Raw genomic sequence first — 22,612 nt, forward strand, 5'->3', positions numbered from 1 at the left:
ACTATTTAATTCATCAAGCTTTAGTTTTCTTATCCACAAAATAAGGGAGTTAGGCTAGATCATCTTTATAATACTTCTTAGTGTTTCCCTAAATGAGAATTCAAATAATAATATATAATTATACCATTTGTCCATGAGAAGAATTTTTCGTTTGATTTCAAATACAGAAACAGTCCTCTCCTGACACCTTTATGAACACTTTTATTAAGGTTTAATTTACATAGAATAAATTTCATCCATCACAAAAATAGAATTCAATGGTTTGGTTTAGTTGCTCTGTCGTGTCCAACTCTTTATGACCCCATGGACTGAAGCCCACCAGGCTCCTCTCTCCATGGGATTCTCCAAGCAAGAATGCTGGAGTGGGTTGCCATTTCCTTCTCCTGACTGATACACTTTTCAAAAAAACATTTTATTTTGTATTGGGGTAGAGCCAATCAACAATGTTGTGATAGTATCAGATGAACAGTGAAGGGATTCAACCATATATTTATGTGTATCTGGTCTCCTCAAACTCCCCTCATCTAGGCTGCTACATAACATTGAGCAGAGTTCCATGTGCCATGCGGTTGGTCCTTGTTGGTTATCTGTTTTAAATATAGCAGTGTGTACATGTCCATCCCAAACTCCCTAACTATCCTTTTCCCCCATCCTTCCCTCTGGCACCCATAAGTTCATTCTCTAAGTCTGTGAGTCTCTTTCTGTTTTGTGAGTAAGTTCATCTGGCTGATACACTTTCAATGGCTTCCTTTGCATTACAATTTAGTCTTAAGAGTCAAAGCAGCTACAACTGGCCACAATCTACATTCTTAAACCTAAGAGTCCAGTGCATTGACCCTCTCACTCTGATCAGAAGACTTTCCTTTCATATTTTTGAGGATTTACTAAATTTTAGGGACTAGCACTGAGAGCTTTACATATTTTATTTCATTCTCACAACAATGCCATTGAATTGTTATTAATATTATCATGATTTTACCATCCAGAAGGTGAGGCCCAGAGGAGTAAACTGCTCAGGGATCACACAATTAGGACATGGCAGAACTGAGGTTCAGACCCAGGACTGTTAGATTTCAGAACGTGTGCTTTTAACCACTGTCCCTCTGCTGCTCCCCATGTACTGACAAGCCTAGGAGCCCCTGAAAACCACTTGTATTTCTGCTTCTCTTTCTTGTCTTATGGCAGTTATGCTGCATATCTTATTTTCACCCAAGTCTTACCCTTCATGATCAAGTTCAATTACAACTTCAAACTGATTCCCTCTCTGAGCATTTCTATTCTGGGTGATCTGTCCCTCTTTTGAAACCTTTCAGTTCAAGGATGAGATGCTGGCTGCTTCGTCAGGGTACTTTATATTTATGTTGCCCTGGGTGTTGCAAGATATTTCCCAACAAGGTCAAAGACAAGCATGATGCATCTAAATAGACATAATCCCACTGCTTCTTAAGAGACATATTGGAGATGGCAGCCCTGCAAATTCAGACTCAGGGTTCAGAGGAGAAATAATTTCCAAGGAAGGCAATGGTTTATCACCCTGGCTTCTCCTTCCTTCACATTTAGAGGGTAAATTAAAAAAGCAAAAAGGGAAAAACAGGGTTCTCTCATTATTTTTCCTTTTTGAAGAAGTTTCCAGAAATAAACAACTGAATTGATGAAGCCTCATGGAGAACTTTATATTGAAATACCCCAGGTATGTGCAAGAGGGGCCAAACAGCAGGGTGGAAAATAGGAACCCTGTGTTCTGAGTTGCAGATGTGACAATACTGAAAGCCAGTAGGGCTATGTTTTACTCTTGGGTGTGCCTCTCAGTTGATGGGCAGATTTTAGCAAGGTTCTTTGTTTTCCTGGACTTCAGCTTTCCTCACCTGTTAAAGGTGGAAACAGTACCAGTGGTTGTAATAATATTTGACTCAAGGAGGAAGGTGAGGTGTTAATAAACATGCATGAAAGTTCATTTTTCAAGGGGCCATAGACAGGAGAGAGGAGAAATGAGACGAAACCTGACAAGAAACCTAGAATAAGGTTGAGAAGGAGGAAATGAGTGAATCTACAGTGTTGGGAGGAGTCAGGGAACTGGTTGGCTGCTGACTGACTGTCCATTTCCCTTTTCCTCTAATACTGGAATCCCCATTGTTTTTGTATTGACAATGCATTCAGTCCTGAAGAAGACATGTCTGTCTCAATAGTAAAACTACTCTTGTTTCCCAGGCTCTTTGCTGCCTTGGCAGTTAGGCATGTCTGTGGGACCAAATCTTGACCTATAAGATCTAAGAATCAGAATTCTTCTAATGGAATTTCTGGGAAAGCTATTGTGGAAAGGTGGACCTACATGCCACTTGGACTTGATGTCTGGAGCTAGTGGCCATTTTTCCATGAATTAGTAGATAAACCTTTAATATGACAACCTGCACAGAGGATGGTGGAGTGAGAAATACAGGAAAAGCCCAGGACCCTAATGGCACGGCCTCAGAGCTGATCTGGTGCCATCAGCACTGACTGCTGGACTGTTAATGTAAGAAAAATTCATTCTTTTTTGTTTAAGACCCAGTTGCTTGGTCCTTCTCTTTGTTGCACGGACAGGGCATTTCTCACTGATAGAAAAGGGTGGATGAAAACAGCAATGGAGACCCTCTACCTGGAGGAGAATGTTAGAACTCTGAGGGTAAAGGAACCTGGGAACGATCACCAACTGGCCGGGGAAGCTGAAGCGTGGCTTGGGTGAGGCTTCAGAGATGACTCTGAAAGTTAGGATAGATAAATGTGAGTCTTTAAGGATTGTCTGAGGACATTTACAAGAATAGGGATGGGTGAAAACTGGAAGTCTTGAGAGTCACAATTTTAAAGAGAAAGAAACAAAAATGGGACACAGTACTTTACAAAGAGATCCGCTGTGAACACAGCAGCGAGCTTTCCTCTGGTGCATTTCTATGACAGCTTCTGTAACAGTCTTGTGTTTGCATCAGACAAACCAAAATATGAGGAGTGTTCTATATGGTTCAACTGGCCCACGTTCTAAACTTACGTCATTGTCTTCAGATTAAAGGAGGCTACAGAGCCGTGACTGCTGAGTGCAAGGGTGTGATTAGGCAAAGAAATAATTTTTTCTATAAAGGACATAATTAGGATGATCAATAAAATATGAATATAGATGTTGTATCAGATGGCCTTATTTTATCAGTGTTAACTTTCTTGAATTTAGTAATCACACAGGGGTTAAGAGAATGTAGTTTTTAGGAGAGCCAGGATGAAGTGTTTGGGGAGAGGAGTCCTGGAGTCTGCAATTTGCTCTCAACTCATTCCTCTAGAAAACATATGCGTGTGTGTGAGTTTGTTGAGAGAAAAGGCAAATGTGGGGAAATGTTAATGGGTAAGCCCAGGGGAAAGGTATATGGGTGCTCATTGTACTACTTTTGTCATATTTTTGTGGATTTGAACATTTCAAAGTACAATAAAAATTTTTGGTACATATTTTAATTTGTTAAACTTATTGTAGCTGAAACAGTTTGTAAAGTTTCTATGGCAATGAAAGCATAGAATCTGGACCACTGGGAATTCCCTAGAATTTTTATTATGTGAAGAACATTTAACTCACTCCTAGCTGCTTGGTATTTGGATACATACCAACAGTTTTTGAGTAACTATGAAATTACCTGGACACCATATGAGTGTGTGTGTATAATGCATGTCTGCTTTAAGCTTTCTCAAATTATGGAGTGAGACAAAGAATTTTAAATGCCAGAAGCATTATTTATTGATAAGGTATGTCATTCCATATCATCTGTGTGTTAATGAATTGGAGTCTGTGATATTTTTCCATCTTTAACCCAAAGGACAATTTCAAAGGCATTTTCAGGCTATGAGAGTTGGACAAGATCTTGTTGGATATGATATAAATGTCTCCTGATGCACAGTGGGGATATTACCATTTGGGGAGGATATATGATGAGCAAGATTCTAAATGCCATCACGGGGCAGCTCTGGGCAGGGACACTTAGCCAACCACACATCTGCAGCGTGCAGATTAAGTGACCACTGCTTCCTTTTTGGAATTCCCATGTGGCTGTTATTTTGTGAATGACATCTACCACGGGCTTAATTGTAATGCTTTTCCATACAGCTAAGTGTCAATTCAGCAAAAATCAAACAGGCTCATTTAAATTGGAAAGCAGTGTTTTCCCGATTTTGCCTTTTATTGAAGTTAGCACAACCGCAGTCTGCAGCATTTCCTGAGGCTTGGTCCCTACACCGCGCCTGCAAGCCCAGTGCAGGCTGTTTGTGGCTGCCACGGGGCGGGAGTTCCCACTTGTCCTGTGGACTCTGAATAGATTTTGTCACTTCTCAGTTTCCTCTTCCAGAAAGCAGGGAAGAGTGAAACTGCTTCCCAGGGTTTTTAGTGTGATTAGGTGAAGCTAATGGATGAGAAAGAAATCACGTGTACTAAATGTGAATTTCACTTCTTTAGTCCATTGGTCTTAATTTCCAGGTAATTTCTTTTTTTAAAATTTTATTTATTTTTTTCATTTATTTTTATTAGTTGGAGGCTAATCACTTTACAATACCAGGTAATTTCTACTGTAACTAACAACTGTGCTAAAAATATATTTAATAGAATCTACACTGTACAATCCATGAACTTGTAAGCAGCATGGGATGAATATTGACTGAGATGATAGGAGCCACATGTGGTCCACTTGGATGCTAAGAGTCTCTCCGATACCAAACAAACACTGCTTATGCCTCTCTTCTCTTATAAATGTCTGTCAGGAATGAGTTAATATACACCTCTAATCTTTTATAGGGCTCTCCCATTCTCAAACCCACCATGATTGAGTTTGAGTGGGCATTGGCACCTGTGGGTACTTCGCTTTTTGTACTGACTGCCCGTCTTCCTATTTCTGTCCACACTGCCATCTCAAATTAAGAGTGAAGCATGTGATGTGAAGTGGCTGCTAATTCAGGTCGCCAGGTTAAGCAGCGAGGAAAGATTCATTTTCTCTTCTCTGGTCATACTTGGAGAGTGCTGTTGTCACCTGGGCTGACTCTGAGTGGCTGCCTGCAGAGTTCCCACCTGCACCCAGCTCACTGGACCAGCGTATAGGCTGGAAGCCCAAAGACACAAAGATCAGTGGAATAGAACAGAGAGCCCAGAAATGAACCCACGCTTATATGGTTAATTAGTCTACAACAAAGGAAACAAGAATATATAATAGGGAAAAGATAGCCTCTTCAATATGTGGTTCTGGGGAAAGTAGAAGCTCCATGACAAAGAATCAAACTGCAGAACTTTGCCACACCATACACAAAAATAAATTCAAAATGGATTATAGACTTAAAGGTAAGACATGAAACCATAAAACTTCTAGAAGAAACCATAAGCATTAAGTTCTTTGATATCGATCTTAGTAATTTTTTTGGATATGCCTCTTTAGGCAAGAGAAACAAAAGCAAAATAAACAAATGGAGTTATATTAAACTAAAAATCTTGCGCACATTGAAGGAAACTATCAGCAAAGCAAACACACCAGTTATGGAATGGAAGAAGATATTTTTAGGTGATACACCTGATAAGGGATTAACATTCAAGATATACAAAGAACTCATACAGCTCAATATCAAAAAAAACAACCTGACTAAAATGGGTAAAGTATCTGAATAGACATTTTCCCAAAGATTACATACAGATGGCTGACACAGGAAAAGATGGCAAAAATCACTAATTAATAAGAAAATACAATTGAAAACCACAATCAGATATTCACCTCATACCTGACAGAATAGCAGTCATTAAAAAGACAAACAATAGCAAGTGTTGGTGAGGATTTGGAGAAAAGAGAACCCTCAGGCGCTGTCGGTGGGAATATAAATTGGTGTAGCCACTTCGGAAAATAGTATGGAGATTCTTCAAAAAAATTAAAGATAGAACTACCATACGATCCACTCTTGGGTATTTATCTGAAAACACTAATTACAAAAGTGTACTCCTATGTTCATTGGAAGCAAACAAAGTGCCCATAAATAGATAAATGGATAAAGAAGATGTTGTACATACATATAATAGAATAAACTTAACCATAAAGAAGCATGAAAGCTTGCATTTGTGACAACATGGATGAACCTTGAGGGTATTAAGCTAAGTGAAGTAAATTGGGCAGGGAAAGACATGCACTATGATTTCACTTATATGTGGAATCTAAAAAATAGGGAAAAGAACAAACATAACAGAACAAACAGTTATAGATACAGAGAACAACCAGGTGGTTGCCAGAGGTCAGGAGGGTAAGGAAGGAAAGAAATAGATGAGAGAGATTAAGAGCTACAAACTTACAGGTGTAAAATAAATGAGTCACCAGTGTAAAATGCACAGTGTGGAGAATAAAGTCAACAATTGTGTGACATCTTTGTATAGTGACATAACCTAACTAGACTTATTGTGGTGATCATTTTGTAATATATAGGAATATCAAAACACTATGTTGTGTACCAGAAACTAACATATGTTTTATGTTAGTTATACTTCAAACACAATCAAATGAACAAATGCATAAAAAAAAGATCAGAATTGTGGTTATCAGAGGTGGGGAGTTGGGGAGTGTAGGGGCGGGGGATTGGATGAAGGCAGTAAAAAAGTGTACAAACCTCCAGTTATAAAATGAAAAATCCCCAAACCTCCTGGGTCTGATCCAAGTACAGTCAGCCAAAAGTCTGACTATATTAGTCTTTGTTTCTCAAAGGACTTGAGCCCTTTACAGCCACCTAGCAACTCTAGGGTCTACATTTTGTCTATGGAACCATCATACTAAGGAGTCTTAGCTTTTTTTTTTAGGGCAAGGAGAGAAAAGGAGGAAATAGAAAATTAAAGAAGAAAGGGATAAAGAGAGAAGTATTTTAGATTAGGACTAGCTTTTCAGTAAAGCTGGTGGTAGAATAATACTGTTTTTACCATAGCTGTAGTTTTTTATTAAATGATAGAGAAAATCCTAAAGAGAGTTTGGATTCAGAATCTAGAATATACATGTGTATTAACTGAATGAATAAACACGTATTTTCCTAGGTTAGCTAGGTTTCTCTAAGTGACAAAAGATTAAATTGACATGGGATTTACTTTTGGGGGGAAACAAGAAACAAAACTTTGCACATTATGTATGCATGAAATTTTTTCAGTTCACCACTGTAAACCCCATTTAGTAAACTGATATTGCAACTCCAGAATGTATATAATTTTCTATGTTATTTTTAAAGAGTTAATAGAGTTTCCAGATGCATATTTAATTTACACAAGAAAGTAATTTATTCAGTGAAAAGACATTACTTGGTCCAACTGAAGGTGAATCACTTGTCTTTTCATAAATGTATTGAAAACTATTTTTTTCAGTTTTCTGTGGCCTGTGGTTAAAGAATTTCTTATCATGTTAGAAGCCATTAGCATGGTTTTTGTATAATTTATATAGCATTTGCAAAAAAGAGCCTATTTCTATTCATGTATCTCTTTTAGTTCAGTACTTGAGTTAATAATAATTAATACCTTCAAGAATGATATGATGTATTCTGACTTCAAAGGTGTTCTGGGCAAGCCATTTCTCTAGTTAATATGACCATGGTTCTGCAATTTTTAGGGAGATTAAAAATGCGCTGAGAGTTGAAAGTATCTTGATGCATTTTCAATGATGAACTTTAAATATTCAGCACCATTTTACCCTATCCTTTCTGTGCACTTTCTAAAGGAATGACCAAGAAATAAAGTCATGAATGTATACATATAAGTGCCTCAGACTTACCATGGAGAGAGTTATTAATTAAAATGTAGATGTGTTAACATACAGAGCATAAAATTATGCTCTTATAGATACTATGTTTTGGACCTATTAACATAATATTTAAAATTATATATATGCTTTTCCTCCACTGTTGTGAGGTTGCAGCTGCTAAGTAAAGTGTAAAGTTTATTGACTGGACTGATTCTTAGTAACAGACCTGACTTGAAAGTTTCTTATTGATCAAAGAAGACAGATTGTACCTCTAGCTGGTCAGTACTTTCTGTTTGATTTAAATGACCCTGTATGTGGACACTTTGTCCCCCTACTTTCCATCATTGTGTGCATCTTTGTGAATAATGTTTTCTGTTATGTTTCTATCTATTGCTTGTTTGCAGATTGGACCCAGAAGTTAACAGATGGGTTAGTGAGTAACAAGAGAGCACAGGGGAAATTGGAAGCATCATCAATACAGACTAGATACAAAGACATCTTTGGGAAGGAGAAGTAGAGCTGGGAGTTGCATGTTTGTGGAGTGCAGTGTCAAACTGGCCAGTCTTGTTGCAGTCAGGGTACCAGACAAAACCATTGTATTGCATTCCACATGTATTTTGTATATTTCATATGTATATTTCTTAGGTACTAGTCAGGGAGAAAATATACTGATAAGGTACTCAGGTTCAAGGAAAGCAGCCGACTTGACTTGGTCATAGCCTCTTCCTCTCTAGCGATGGAGAGCAACTGTCACACTTCTTTAGGGCTTCCTTTCAGTTCCTCACACTCTAGATTATTTTGGATAAGTTGCCAGAGTTACTTCCTAAGGAAAGAGATCTATATCATTGTGTTCAAAACCTCCTCCCAATTGCTGATGCCCTAAGTCCAAAGTCATTTTTGAGTACGGCTCATGGTCTGTATCCAGGGATCTCCTCCAACTTCATCTCCCAGCCTGTCCTCCTGCCCTCCTCTTAATCCCCCACTCCTTCTCCTAGTTTTCCAGGCCTGGCCCCACCCACACTCCACATGTTCCTGCCCTGCCTCGACCTCTTCCCCCAGAAGCAGCAAGTGGGAGATTTGGATTGAGTTCACCTTGCGTGGTCAGTTTGCTCATCTGTCCTATAAAATGAGAGATCATATACATAACGATGCACCATGATTTTGGTGTTTATATGGCGAGTGGAAAGAACTCAGATAAACATGAATTCACATCCTGCATTAAGCACTTAGGAGCTTGTGATCTTGGCGAATCCCTAGGCCTCTCTGAGACTGAGTCTCTCCTCTGGGGAGGGGAAGATCCATCACCCTTCATGGTTCATAAGAGGATTTAATTAGACAACACTTCCAAGTGCTTATCATTTAACCAGAACTTCAGTACTGTAACTGACTCTAATTACAACTTCAGCAATATAAATAATTCATGTTAATCATCAGAATACGGCAACTTTGGCCTAGGACATTTCATGTCTCTAAACACACCATGAGTCATATTAAAAATTTGAAAGTTTCCTCAGAATGAATTTAAAAAGTAGTGTAGATTCCTGGGGCCTCATTAGACACGTGTGCTTGTGATGGTGATGGGATCGTCACACCAGACTCCTCTTTGTTCCTCTTATTTATCACAAACTCTGTTTAGGCATTCTGTCAGAATTTGTGGAAGAAAGCTAATAGACAAACACAATGATTTGGGATTTGTCACTCTTTGAGTAACACTTCTCTGTTTTGGAGGTTTTGTCTATGGTATTGTGATTCATGTTGGTTAGAGCCACAAGAAAAGAAAGCATTAAATAAAATGCAGGTTAAAGAGATTGAAAACAAAAATAACAGAAAAGGTAAGTGAAATAAGAGTAGCTGATCTGGGCTACAGAATGAAAGAGTGGGAGGGATAGTACCAGAAAGAGCGTAGAGTTTTGAGTCATGATATTTGAGTTAGAATCCGAATAGAGTGGGCACACAGGTGACTCAGTGGTAAAGAATCCACCTGCCACTACAAGAGACGTGGAAAATCTGGAGGAGGAAATGGCAAGCCACTCCGCTATTCTTGCCTAGAAAATCCCACAGACATAGAAGCCTAGAGGGCTACCATCCATAGGGTTGCAAAGAGTCGACATGCCCGAGCATGGATGCATGCATGTAAAAAAAAATCAAACAAACAAAGATACTCCTCTGATAAAGTGAATAACCTTATCTACTACCATTATGAGAATTTTGCAAATCCAGATTTTTATTTAATTAAAAAACTTTTTAAATTGAAGTGTAGCTGATTTACGGTGTTGTGTCAATGCCTGCCCTACAGCAAAGTGACTCAGTTATACACACACATACATACATTCTTTTATCTTTCAAAGTTTCTTGAAAGTGGGAGTAAACATGTGTCTTCACTGCATCTGCTTAACAGTGGTGGAAATACAGCTAAATATTTCATATTGTATATTTTGAACACTCTCAAAAGAGTTCTTATTTTACTAATACATGTCATTGTAATTATTATTTCAAACTATTGTTGTTTTGTGATTATAATTCTCGCTTGTCAAATGCTCCATGCTTTTAGGATTTATCCAAATATACTGCCTTGTTGGTTATTCTTTTTTTTTTTTTCACCCTTCCCTCCCTGGCAATATGAGGCAGATAGACTGTGCTTGATTCTAGACAAGTGTCTTTAGATATGAGCCCGTTCTGGGACTGTACCACATATAAAAGCTTTATAAAAAATGACTTTATTAATATTATTATTTGGCCGGGCAGTATGTGGGATCTTCCTTGACCAGGGATGTGCACCCTGCAGTGGGAGCATGGAGTCTTAACTTCTTCCCAGGTGGCTCAGTGGTAAAGAATCCACCTGCCCGTGCAGGAGACATGGGTACGATCTCTGGGTTGGGAAGCTCCCCTGGAGGAGGAAATGGCTACCCAGTCTTGTATTTTTGCCTGGGAAATTTCATGGACAGAGAAGCCTGGCAGGTTACAGTCCATGAGGTTGCAAAGTCAGAAGGGACTCAGTGACTGAATTACAGCGACAACCGGGAAAGTCCATAATGGATTTATAAGAGTTACACTAACATCATCAACAATACATATCTGCTTTATCTTGTCCCTCCTGCCTCTGCATCATGGCCAGCTAGGTGGTTTCGCCGAGTTCTTTTATCTGAGGGCTTGCCCTCTGTCTGCAAACACTATTTATTTTTATTCAATACCACGTGGCATCATTCTTTCTTTGACTCCTCTATAACTCCTGCCTTGTTAAATTCCATTTTTGATCAGTACCACATTCATTCTCCATTTATCAATTCAGGCATTCATGATGACTATTCCACAGACAGACTGTTGACGGGATATAGTAATAATAACTTGTTTGGCCTTAACCTATCTGTTATCATTTTAATTTAATAATTGTAGCCCATGTCTATGCATATCTACAATATATACATTATACCTTAGATTCTGAACTCTTGGAGGGAAGGGAATACATCTATTAATATCTCTGTGTGGGTAATGGACCATGAGATAATAGGAAACCGACTGCATAAACTAGCTTAGGAACCTTGAAAAAAGATGCCCAGGAGCCAGCAGCATTACAAAATGATTTGTATAGTCTTTTTTTTTTTATAATTAAAATGAACTTGATGGACAAATGAGCTGCCACATTATTCCAGGTCAACATTGGAGATGGATGCTCAGTTGACCCAAAAAGCTATTGAACAAACAAAAACTATCCTTCTTCCAGGAAGTGTTAACTGTTGTGCTGTGAGATTAGAAGATCAGGGGTAAGGTCTGTAATCAGAAGGGCAGAAGTAAAAAGCTATATTTAGCTTAGCCAAACCAACCACTTCTCCTGATCGTGACACAAAGAGGGGGTTAAGTGGAGGTCCGGAGAAATGGTCAGCATGCCCACTGACGTCTTCTTGTCTTAATTTGAAATGTGTGAGAAAGCAGAACGTTTATAAACCATGAGGCAGCTTTGCAATTTCCAACAAATCGGCCACAACGCAGGAAGTAAAAATGGCAAATCTTTTAGACCATCGAAAATGAGTCAAACATTTCCAGCCTGCTCTGGGAAAAACCTATTAAAATATCAAAAGGCTGGAGTGAGCAGCAGAGTGAGAGAAAAGGATAAAAAGGAAAGACGAGGATCAGAGGCTTCGCGAGTGAACGCAATGGCAGTGTGATTGGTGTTCTCAGGGCTCCATTTCATTAATCAGTACTTGCAGTATGGGTGCTGGATAAAGGCTTCCAAAAAAGCCTCTCTCAGCTTCTCTGACTTCTCCCAGTAGATCCAGGCACATACATTTATAAATTTTGTTCACAGTTTGTCAATTCATGTCCATTTGTATATCTAGGTCTGTAACATTTCAATTTCAAATCTGTAAAGAAAGATGTCTCTGTTGAAATGACGACAACCTTAGAAATTTGCAAGGTCATAAGTTTCTTACACTGGGAGGATCAGGTATTGGAACCATCTTCCGAAATAAAGCAGAATTAGCCTGGATTGATTCCTGGGTCAAGAAGACCCCTTGGAGAAGGGAATGGCAACCCACCCCAGTATTCTTGCCTGGAGAATTCCATGGATAGAGGAGCCTGGTGGGCTACAGCCCATGGAGTCACAAAGAGTTGGACATGACTGAGCGACTAACACAACAATAACAAAAAGCCAAAAATCTCCACAAATCTGGGTAACGGCAGAATGAGGATGGAAGGATAAGGTATAATGTGCATAGAGTGTGTTTAATAGGCTGTTTCCTCTGTGAAAGGACAAATTTGTGAAGAGAGAATCTTAGGGAGAAAAAGTGGGTAGAAATAAGGATTCCAGTTGCAAGATTTGTGACCAAAATCTCTGGTGTAGATGTTGTCAGGAGGTGTGGTGAGTCTGAGGAATAGAGAGAAGGGTTCACATAAAAAATGAGAGGAGGAGGAACCGGTTGGCTAGGCCTGGGAATTAATATCTGGGCCACCCCGAGGCCAGAGTGGAGATGCTGCTGAGATTCCACTGGGGGGGATGAAAGGGAGGAGGAAGTGTGCACAGAGAACTTGTAGGAAGTGGGAAAGTGCCTGAGGAGACTTGCTTAATTTTCACTTTCTCTCTCGATGCCTGGAGCCAAAATACAAAGACAATCTCACCCTACATGATAAACCGAATGTTGGACTGGCCTGGGAGTTGAGAACTTACTACTTGTATGGGGTTTATTTGCTACTGAACCATGAATTGTTGATATTAATACCTGCGGGGAGCATCACGCAACAGTGAAGGTACATTGCAGGGCTTCTGTAAGCATCCTTTCATGCTCCGTGAAGTTGGAAAACACGACTCCATCTCAGGAGACAGTGTGTGAGCTGCGGGGCCGGGGGGGGGGGGGAGAGGGGGGGGCGCGGGGAGACAGGAGGAAAGGAAGTTCATGGGCTTGTGTCCTTAGGAACAGAGTCTCCACTGCACCCCTTCACTCTGCCCTGCCCCACCATCAGCCTCAGCACAGATGCAGAGACAGAAGACATGGTATTTTGGGGTGGGGAGAAGGAAGGGAAGGGTTAAACACATAAGCACTGGTGCCCAGGCTATTTGAGGATAGTAGATTAAGTTCCCTACATACAAATCTTTAAGTTGTGAGCTTTCAAAGATGCGAACATGTGTTCCATCAGTGTCAAGCATGAGTGACATTGCAGCTTGCCCTCCATCTCCTATTCCTGATGACCCTTCAGTTCTATTATATCCCACCTCATCTCCCTCCTCCACTCACTCACTCTTCTTGCCTGTTCATTTGATGCCAGCCCCTGCATGCTAGCTGTTGTACTGTACTACTGTACGCTTCAAGGTACTGTACTGTAAGGTTAAAAATGTTTTCTTTAATTTTTGTGTTTGTTCTTTATGTATTATTTGTGTGAAAAGTATTATAAGCCTTTTACAGTCCAGTACTATATAGCCAATTGTGTTAGTTGGGTATCTAAGCTAACTTTGCTGGACTTAAATGAACAAATTGGACTTAACGAATAGGCTCTTGGAAAGGAACTTGTTCATATGTGGGGGACTTGCTGTATGGAGACAAGAAAATGTCTGTCTTGAAATGAGAAGCACTGAGATTCTGATCATGTACTAACTTCTCCTGGGACGTGGATGGTTTCCTCTTGGACTCCTGCATAGCCATCAGTCTCACGCAGTCTGCAGCAGAGGCAGGGGCCCCAGGGGCCACATTCATTTATCTGCATGGCATGTGATGAAAATGATGCATCTTATAGTTGTCTGGAGAATAGCATGGGAGTGAGGGATGTGGAAAGCGGACACATCCACAGGCTCTGAATTTCCTCTGACAATTTGAAAAGCCCTTTTCTTTAAAGTTGGACCTGACCACAAGCATGGACTTGGGAAGGTGTCCTTAGAACCCTTCTCTCCTCTGTCCAGTCTCTCCAGGGTGAAGAGAATGGTTTAAAATGTTTATCTGCCAGGCAGGTGTGTGGAAGTGTGACACATGATAATGCAAGATCAATGTATTTGCAAATCTTAATTTTTGAGGCTAGGATTTTGGTGGGTAATAAATGTAATTTAATAACTGTGGTTTAGCTTCTTTCTCTTTAAAGGTGATGCTTTACCCTTCTGATTTTTCTTGCCCATCCTGTCCTACATATGAAATTGGAGGCAGACTTTTAAAAGAGAGTAAAAGATAATAAAGCTGAAATAAAAGGGAGCACAGCTATCTAGGTTCAGTTTTTTCTTACATAAAATGAGGGCGTTATATGATATGAGCTTTACATCTCCTTTGAACTCAAGAAGTCTAATTATGTGAAACAAATTAAAAAAGTACTTGAGAGATAGGAGGAAACTGTTTAATCAGATTGCAATTCACTGGAGACTCAGACTGCTGGAGGCAGAAAAAGAGACTTCATGTAATGTTACTTTACATGAATGAGGTAAGAATCAGGAGAACAAACTATCAGGAGAAAAATAGTATGATGAAATGTTTTCATCATTATATGAGTGAATTAGCTCATATAATTGTGTGGCCACCCAGTTCAAGCACACACTCAACTCTCTACCAAAAAACAGAAAAATTATTTCAAATCTCAATCAAAAAAAAAAAAAAAAACAAAGAATAAATATGTATACATTGCCACAAAAAAATAAAGTCTCAGCTGCCTTTGACTTAGAGGAGTGGGAATCAGGGGTGGAAAGGAGCCTCAAAAGGAGGGAATATATGTATGTGTCATGCTAAGTTGCTTCAGTTTGACTCTTTGCAATTCTGTGGACTGTAACCTGCCAGCCTCTTCTGTCCATGAGATTCTCCAGGCAGGAACACTGGAGTGGGTTTCCACGCCCTCCTCCTGGGGATCTTCCCGATCTAGGGATCAAATCCGAGTTTCATGTCTCATGCCTTGGCAGTCGGGTTGTTTTTACCACTAGTGCCACCTGGGAAGCCCGGATATACCTATGGCTGATTCATGTTGTTATAGAGCAGAAATGAACACAACATTGTAAAACAATTATACGCCAATTTTAAAAAAGAAAAGCAAATCTCAACTGCCTTCTAAAAAGGGTGAATCTTATGATTAGAGAATGTATCAGATTATCTGCTGTCCCATTTTGAGGCTAATCACTTGGGCACCTTGACTAAAGGTGGACCTGGAATTTGAGTTTGGAGACTGGTTAAGGAGAGATGTCTGTGTGTTCTTCATCATAGAATAAGAACTTGAGCTCTTGGGCCAATATAGGCGGTGGGCAGAGGTCAAGGAGAAAGGATGGGGAGGGAGAAGTGGAGAGAGGAGCTGGCATAGTGACCAGAGGCCAGGGCTCCACATGGCCTGGAGCGGCCAGTGGAGAAGCCAAGGGTCCCCTTCCCCCCAAATAATCCTCACTTTTTTTGAGAGCACTGAATATAAAAAAACCCAACATATTCATTATTAGAGAAGATTTAAGAAATAAGGGGTGTGTGTGTGTGTTGGGAAGTGCATGCTCAGCTGTGTCTGACTCTTTGCATGCATGTTCAGTCACTTCAGTTGTGCCCGACTCTGAGCGGCCCCATGGACTGTAGCCCGCCAGGCTCCTCTGTCCATGGGATTCTCCAGGCAAGAATACTGGAGTGGGCTGCCATGCCCTCCTCCAGGGGGTCTTCCCAACCCAGGGATGTAACCCACATCTCCTTTCTCTCCTGCATAACAAAACCCACTCTTTTTTTCTCCCGACAGTTTGTTCTCCTGATTCTTACCTTATTCATGTAAAGTAACGTTACATGAAGTCTCTTTTCCTGCCTGTAGCAGTCTGAGTCTCCAGTGAATTGCAATTTGATTAAATTTGATTAAACAGAATCCAAGTGGATTCTTTTCCCACTGAGCCACCTGTGAAGCCCCAAAAACATTGCCTTTTTTGGTTCTAGTTAATTCTGTAATTAGTGAAATAATTATAAAATAAATTTATTTAGCAGAAAATAATATCTCCAAATTATTATAAAATATAATGATTTTGTAGGAAAATGTCAATTTCTAACACAAATAACCAGAGATCCTACTTTATGCTGTTCTTTTTAAATTTCTATTCAACATCTATCTTGGCTGTGATAGAGAATAAAACCTAAATTTGAAATGCTCACAACTTGCCCTCATTTTTTTTCAAAGAAGGAAAGAGCTTTTGGTTTCATTGATGCCACCTTGTTGTTCCGATCAGTATGATGGGTAGAGGTGCAGATTTGAAGATGATGAGAGAGTGTTGGGCCACAGTGGGTAAAACAGGGAATAAGCTGCTGTGGTTGTGCAGATAATGAAGGCAGAAAACATCCAGGGGGTGGGAGAGGTGAGCTAAGGTGAGAATTAGGTCATTATGTATTGGTTCTCCCTGTGTATAAATCTCTGTGACATGTGCTATCAGCAAAAGTGCTTTCGAAGAAAAATCCTGGAATCAATACAGGTTGAGTGTAATGTTCTATTCATTCAAGTTATTTCACCTCTTTCCTCGTCCATAAACTCTTGGTGCATAATGAGAAGTGTATGCAAAGTAGATGGTACTGGCCAACAGGAGGATGCACAAATACAGAGCATGGATTTTTCAGACCCTGGGATGGGGATAACCTTGCTTTAGTGGAAACTTTGTTTTTGTTTGGATTTACCAGTTCTGCGACTATGGGCTGGTCCATATTTCTCTATTGCTTAATCAGTAAAACAGAGAAATAGCTAATGCATCTAAAGACCAGTGGGCTAGGGCTTCCCTGGAGGTGCAGTGGTTAAGAACCTAACTTGCAATGCAGGGGACATGGGTTCAAACTCTAGTCCAGGAAGATTTCACATGCCATGAGCAACTAAGCCCACAAGCCACAACTACTGAACCCAAGTGTTGCAGCTACTGAAACCTCCATGCCTAGAGCCCGTGCTCTGCGACAAGAGAAGCCACCACAATGGGAAGCCTGCTCGCTGCAACTAGAGAAAGCTTGTGCAGCAAAGAAGACCCAGCACAGCCAATAAATAAATAAATAAATCTTAAAAGAAAAACCCAGTGGGTTAGATCAGGGGATCTGTTCAGGTCTCTTTTAGTTCTCAGATATTGAGCTTTAGAAGGTATTAAGACTGAATCGCGTTTTACTAGCATAGGCTGTTCAAGGACACAAACTTGGATTGAAATCTCTTTTGCAACACTTACTAAGGAGTGATACCAGGCTTGCGACTTAATATTTCTCATTTTTGGTTTCCTATTTTGTAACGTGAGAAAATCTCTTAAGGTTGTTACAGGGATAATGTCAGATCATGTTCAGAAGCATTTAGCACAGTTTGTGGTCCATGGAAAGCTCTTAATAACTGGCAGTTATAACACTGTGTATATAACTACCATATCCATACCACAATCATATAGAACTTGACATTAAAATGTTATAAATGGGTACAGTTTGTTCGTTGGGAGATTTTTGATTACTATTTCAATTTCCTTGCTAGTAATTTTTTAGTAAAGTCTATGCAGATCTTATTCACTGATGGATGAATATATAAAGAAGATGGGATATAGGTCCATAATGGATACTGTTGTTGTTGTTTAGATGCTAAGTTGTGTCCAATTCTTTTGCCACCCCATGGCTGTAGCCTGCCAAGCTCCTCTGTCCATGGGATTTCCCAGACAAGAATACTGGAGCAGGCTGCCATTCCCTTCTCCAGGGGATCATCCAGACCCAGGGATCAAATTTGCATCTCCTGCATTGGCAGGTGGATTCTTTATCATTGAGCCACCAGGGAAGCCCCATAATGGACACTATTAAGCCATAAAAAAACAATGCAATCCTGCCATGGGTGGAGGCATGGATGGATTTGGAGGGCATTACGCTAAGTAAATAAGTCAGATGGAGAAAGTAAAATACAGTATGATTTCATCACATTGGGAATCAAAAAAAAAAAAAAAAAAAAAAATGAAATAAAACAAAAACAAACTCATAGATACAGAAATTAGATTAATGGTTGCCAGAAGGGAAGGGGGTGGCAGGGTGAGTGAAGTGGAGTGGGTGAAGTGGGTCAACGGTGATGAATGGGTCAATCTACGGTAGCAGATGGTAACTAGACTTGGAGTTGTGACCACTCTGTAGTGTATACAGATGTTGAATTATAATGCTATTCTACCTAAAAGTTATATAATAAAAAAGCTTTTTTTTTTTTTAAGGACAAAAATTAAGCCTAACTAGAACACATAACTCCAGCCATTTCAGTTTAACAAGTCCGCCTAGTGTGTGAAATTCAGCATGCAAAATGATTTAGTTCCCAGATGTAATCATTTGTTTCTTTTCATACAGATGATGGCACTGCATTTGCACAGACTTGTTAATTTTCTTTCTGTTTGAGACATAAAGATGTGATTTCAAATACCTAATTAAGAACAATACAAAATTGTTAGCAACCTTAAAAAAAAGTAAGGTGAACTATTAGATATTTCTGTAGTCTGCATATTGGAAAGATTTTTCTCCATCTTTTGGAGGTAGATAAATACACCAGTATTCTCTTTTCTTGTGTGCTAATGGTCTGTTTTTCGTGTATCAATTGTCAGTTCAGAAAACCTCCTGGACCCTTCTTTGTGGTTAGAAGAGACAGTTGCTAGAAGATATGCCAGTGCCAGGACCCAAGGCAAAGATCGGGTGGTCTTGTACATATTCACTTGGAATCTAAAAGTGAGGACCTTCCCAGCTGGGTCAGTCCTTGGCAAAATATTAAAGTGAATCAAGTTCATATTTGGGGACTTTTATTTCCTATTTTCTTATTTATTCTCTGCCTATCCAAAGTGTTAAGCAAAATGATTGCTTTTTGCTTGATGATATTGTTTGAGTAACAGTAAAGCATTGTGGATAAGGACTTAGGATACAATTCTCCCAGAGGATCATTCTGTAATTTTTAATTTTAGACTCACAAGATGTTGTGAAATACTACAAGAGGTCCCATAGATCCTTGACCTAGCTTTGCCTAATGGAATCATCTTATATAACCATAGTACATTATCAAAACTGAGAAATTAACATTGCAAGATACAGCTAACTAGACCATAGACAGAGGAAACTTTTTAAGAATAAAACTTTCTCAAGGATAAAAGGAAATCTTTTCTGAATCTCAAAGTCACCTTCCCACCCCACCCCCTACTGTGCACACCTAGGATTTTGCCCTTTTCTCACAACTTGGTGATCCAAGATAGCCTTTTCTTCTCCACTCCAACCTTTTAAAGGAGGGATCATGCTGTAGCCATCCTTTAGTCTTATTGTTTATTAAAGTAACTGGCATTCAATAAACATTTTTGAGTTAAAGGGTGACTAACAATTGCTTAGGTCTATAAGGGGCTTTCTGTTTTCAAAGCCCCCTTATTATACACATCATCTCTACCGAGAACATTCATAGTCTAGGAGAAATACTGCAGACAATGATTCAAAATTTGGTGTTTATTAGGTTGAGCCTTGTGACAAGGTAATGAATGTCCTTGGTCTTGCCTTGCTCACGTGCTTAATTACATCTACCTAATCGAGTTGTTGTGAAGATCCAAGGAGGTAATGTACATAATAAAGAATGAAACACAGGGGCTTTGGGAGGTAGAGAGGGCACAAGACTTTATTGCCATTTCACAAACTAAGGCTCAGAGGGTAAGTCCTTGTGGACAGTTATAAAGCTAGTATAGGGTGCTGTTGTCAAGAACCTTAAATCTTGCATGACAGCACACTATCTTTCCCAGGCAACAGGGGATAATGTTAATAAGCAAACCATCAGAAACAACCATGGGGTTAGTTAAGGAGATTTAAGATGTCGTCCTAATGTGGCTGACTTCTTTTGCTATATGCCCGGGAAATCCTCTCTTTGGTAGGGCTTGGTGATGGGATAAGCCAACAGGTGAGTCATGGGTGTGGGTTGCTGGGTTGGGGGCCCCTGTCAAACTCCCTCCAGCCCACCCACTGTGTGGAGAGCATGTAGCCAGGAGTCCTGCTTGCCCAATTCTGCTTCTGGAAGACATGGAGGGAGGAGGACTTGGCATTCCCAAGTATTCACAGTGCATTATCAACATTATTTTAAAAATCCAAAGATACATTTAAAAAGTTTGAGGGTTTTGACAATTATTGTCTTCATCACTATTACCTATTTTCTGCTCATGAAAATAATTTTCAGATAAGCCAAAGCTGAGATAATTCAGCACCACCAAACCAGCTCTTCAACAAATGCTAAAGGATCTTCTCTAGACAGGAAACACAGAACAGTTGTATGAATGTGAACCCAAAACAACAAAGCAAATGGCAACGGGACCATTCTTATCAATAACTACCTTAAATGTAAATGGGTTGAATGCCCCAACCAAAAGACAAAGGCTGGCTGAATGGATACAAAAGCAACACCCCTATATATGCTGTCTACAAGAGACCAACCTCAAAGCAAGGGACACATACAGACTGAAAGTGAAGGGCTGGAAAAAAATATTCCACGCAAGCGGAGACCAAAAGAAAGCAGGAGTCGCAATACTTATATCAGATAAAATAGACTTCAAAATAAAGGCTGTGAAAAGAGACAAAGAAGGACGCTACGTGATGATCAGAGGATCAATCCAAGAAGAAGATATAACAATTATAAATATATATGCACCCAACATAGGAGCACCGAATGAAGGGGGAAATTAACAACAACACAAAATAGTGGGAGACTTTAATACCCCACTCACAACTATGGATAGATCAACTAAACAGAAAATTAACAAGGAAACACAAACTTTAAATGGCACAATGGTCCAGCTAGACCTAATTGATATCTATAGGACATTTCACCCCAAAACAATCAATTTCACCTTTTTCTCAAGTGCACATGGAACCTTCTCCAGAATAGATCACATCCTGGGCCAAAAATCTAGCCTTGGTAAATTCAGAAAAATTGAAATCATTCCAGTCATCTTTTCTGACCATAGTGCAGTAAGATTAGATCTCAATTACAGGAAAAAAAATTTTAAAATTCCAACATATGGAGGCTAAGTAACACGCTTCTGAATAACGAACAAATCATAGAAGAAATAAAAAAAAATCAAAATATGCATAGAAGCAAATGAAATGTAAACACAACAACTAAAACCTATGGGACACTGTAAAAGCAGTGCTAAGGGGAAGGTTCATAGCAATACAGGCTTACATCAAGAAACAAGAACAAAGTCAAATAAATAACCTAACTCTACACCTAAAGCAACTAGAGAAGGAAGAAATGAAGAACCCCAGGGTTAGTAGAAGGAAAGACATCTTAAAAATTAAGGCAGAAATAAATGCAAAAGAAACAAAAGAGACCATAGCAAAAATCAACAAAGCTAAAAGTTGATTTTTTGAAAAGGTAAATAAAATTGACAAGCTGTTAGCCAGACTCATCAAGAAACAAAGGGAGAAGAACCAAATTAACAAAATTAGAAATGAAAATGGAGAGATCACAACAGACAACTCTGAAATACAAAGGATCATAAGAGACTACTACCAGCAGCTCTATGCCAATAAAATGGACAACTTGGAAGAAATAGACAAATTCTTGGAAAAGTATAACTTTCCAAAACTGAACCAGGAAGAACTAGAAGATCTTAACAGACCCATCACAAGCACAGAAATCAAAACTGTAATCAGAAATCTTCCAGTAAACAAAAGCCCAGGACCAGATGGCTTCACAGCTGAATTCTACCAAAAATGTAGAGAAGAGCTAACACCTATCTTACTCAAACTCTTCCAGAAAATTGCAGAAGAAGGCAAACTTCCAAACTCATTCTATGAGGCCACCATCACCCTAATTCCAAAACCAGACAAAGATGCCACAAAAAAAGAAAACTACAGGCCAATATCACTGATGAACATAGATGCAAAAATCCTTAACAAAATTCTAGCAAACAGAGTCCAACAACATATTAAAAAGATCATACATCATGACCAAGTGGGCTTTATCCCAGGAATGCAAGGATTCTTTAATATCTGCAAATCAATCAATGTAATACACGACATTAACAAATTGAAAGATAAAAACCATATGATTATCTCAATAGATGCAAATAAAGCCTTTGACAAAATTCAACATCCATTTATGATAAAAACTCTCCAGAAAGCAGGCATGGAAGGAACATACCTCAACATAATAAAAGCTATATATGACAAACCCACAGCAAACGTTATCCTCAATGGTGAAAAATTGAAAGCATTTCCCTTAAAGTCAGGAACAAGACAAGGGTGTCCACTCTCACCACTACTATTCAACATAGTTTTGGAAGTGTTGGCCACAGCAATCAGGGCAGAAAAAGAAGTAAAAGGAATCCAGATAGGAAAAGAAGAAGTGAAACTCTCGCTGTTTGCAGATGACATGATCCTCTACATAGAAAACCCTAAAGACTCTACCAGAAAATTACTAGAGCTAATCAACGAATACAGTAAAGTTGCAGGATATAAAATTAA

At 39.3% G+C, this 22,612-nt stretch overlaps 1 protein-coding gene across 5 annotated transcripts in view; it reads right to left on the minus strand.

Annotated features, from left to right (window-relative positions):
• Positions 1-22,612, minus strand: part of RXFP1 (relaxin family peptide receptor 1) — a 124,988-nt gene that overhangs the window by 98,781 nt on the left and 3,595 nt on the right. The gene's annotated exons all lie outside the window — the stretch shown is intronic.

Source organism: Odocoileus virginianus, chromosome 12 (genome assembly GCF_023699985.2).
Source record: "Odocoileus virginianus isolate 20LAN1187 ecotype Illinois chromosome 12, Ovbor_1.2, whole genome shotgun sequence".
Lineage (NCBI taxonomy): Eukaryota > Metazoa > Chordata > Mammalia > Artiodactyla > Cervidae > Odocoileus > Odocoileus virginianus.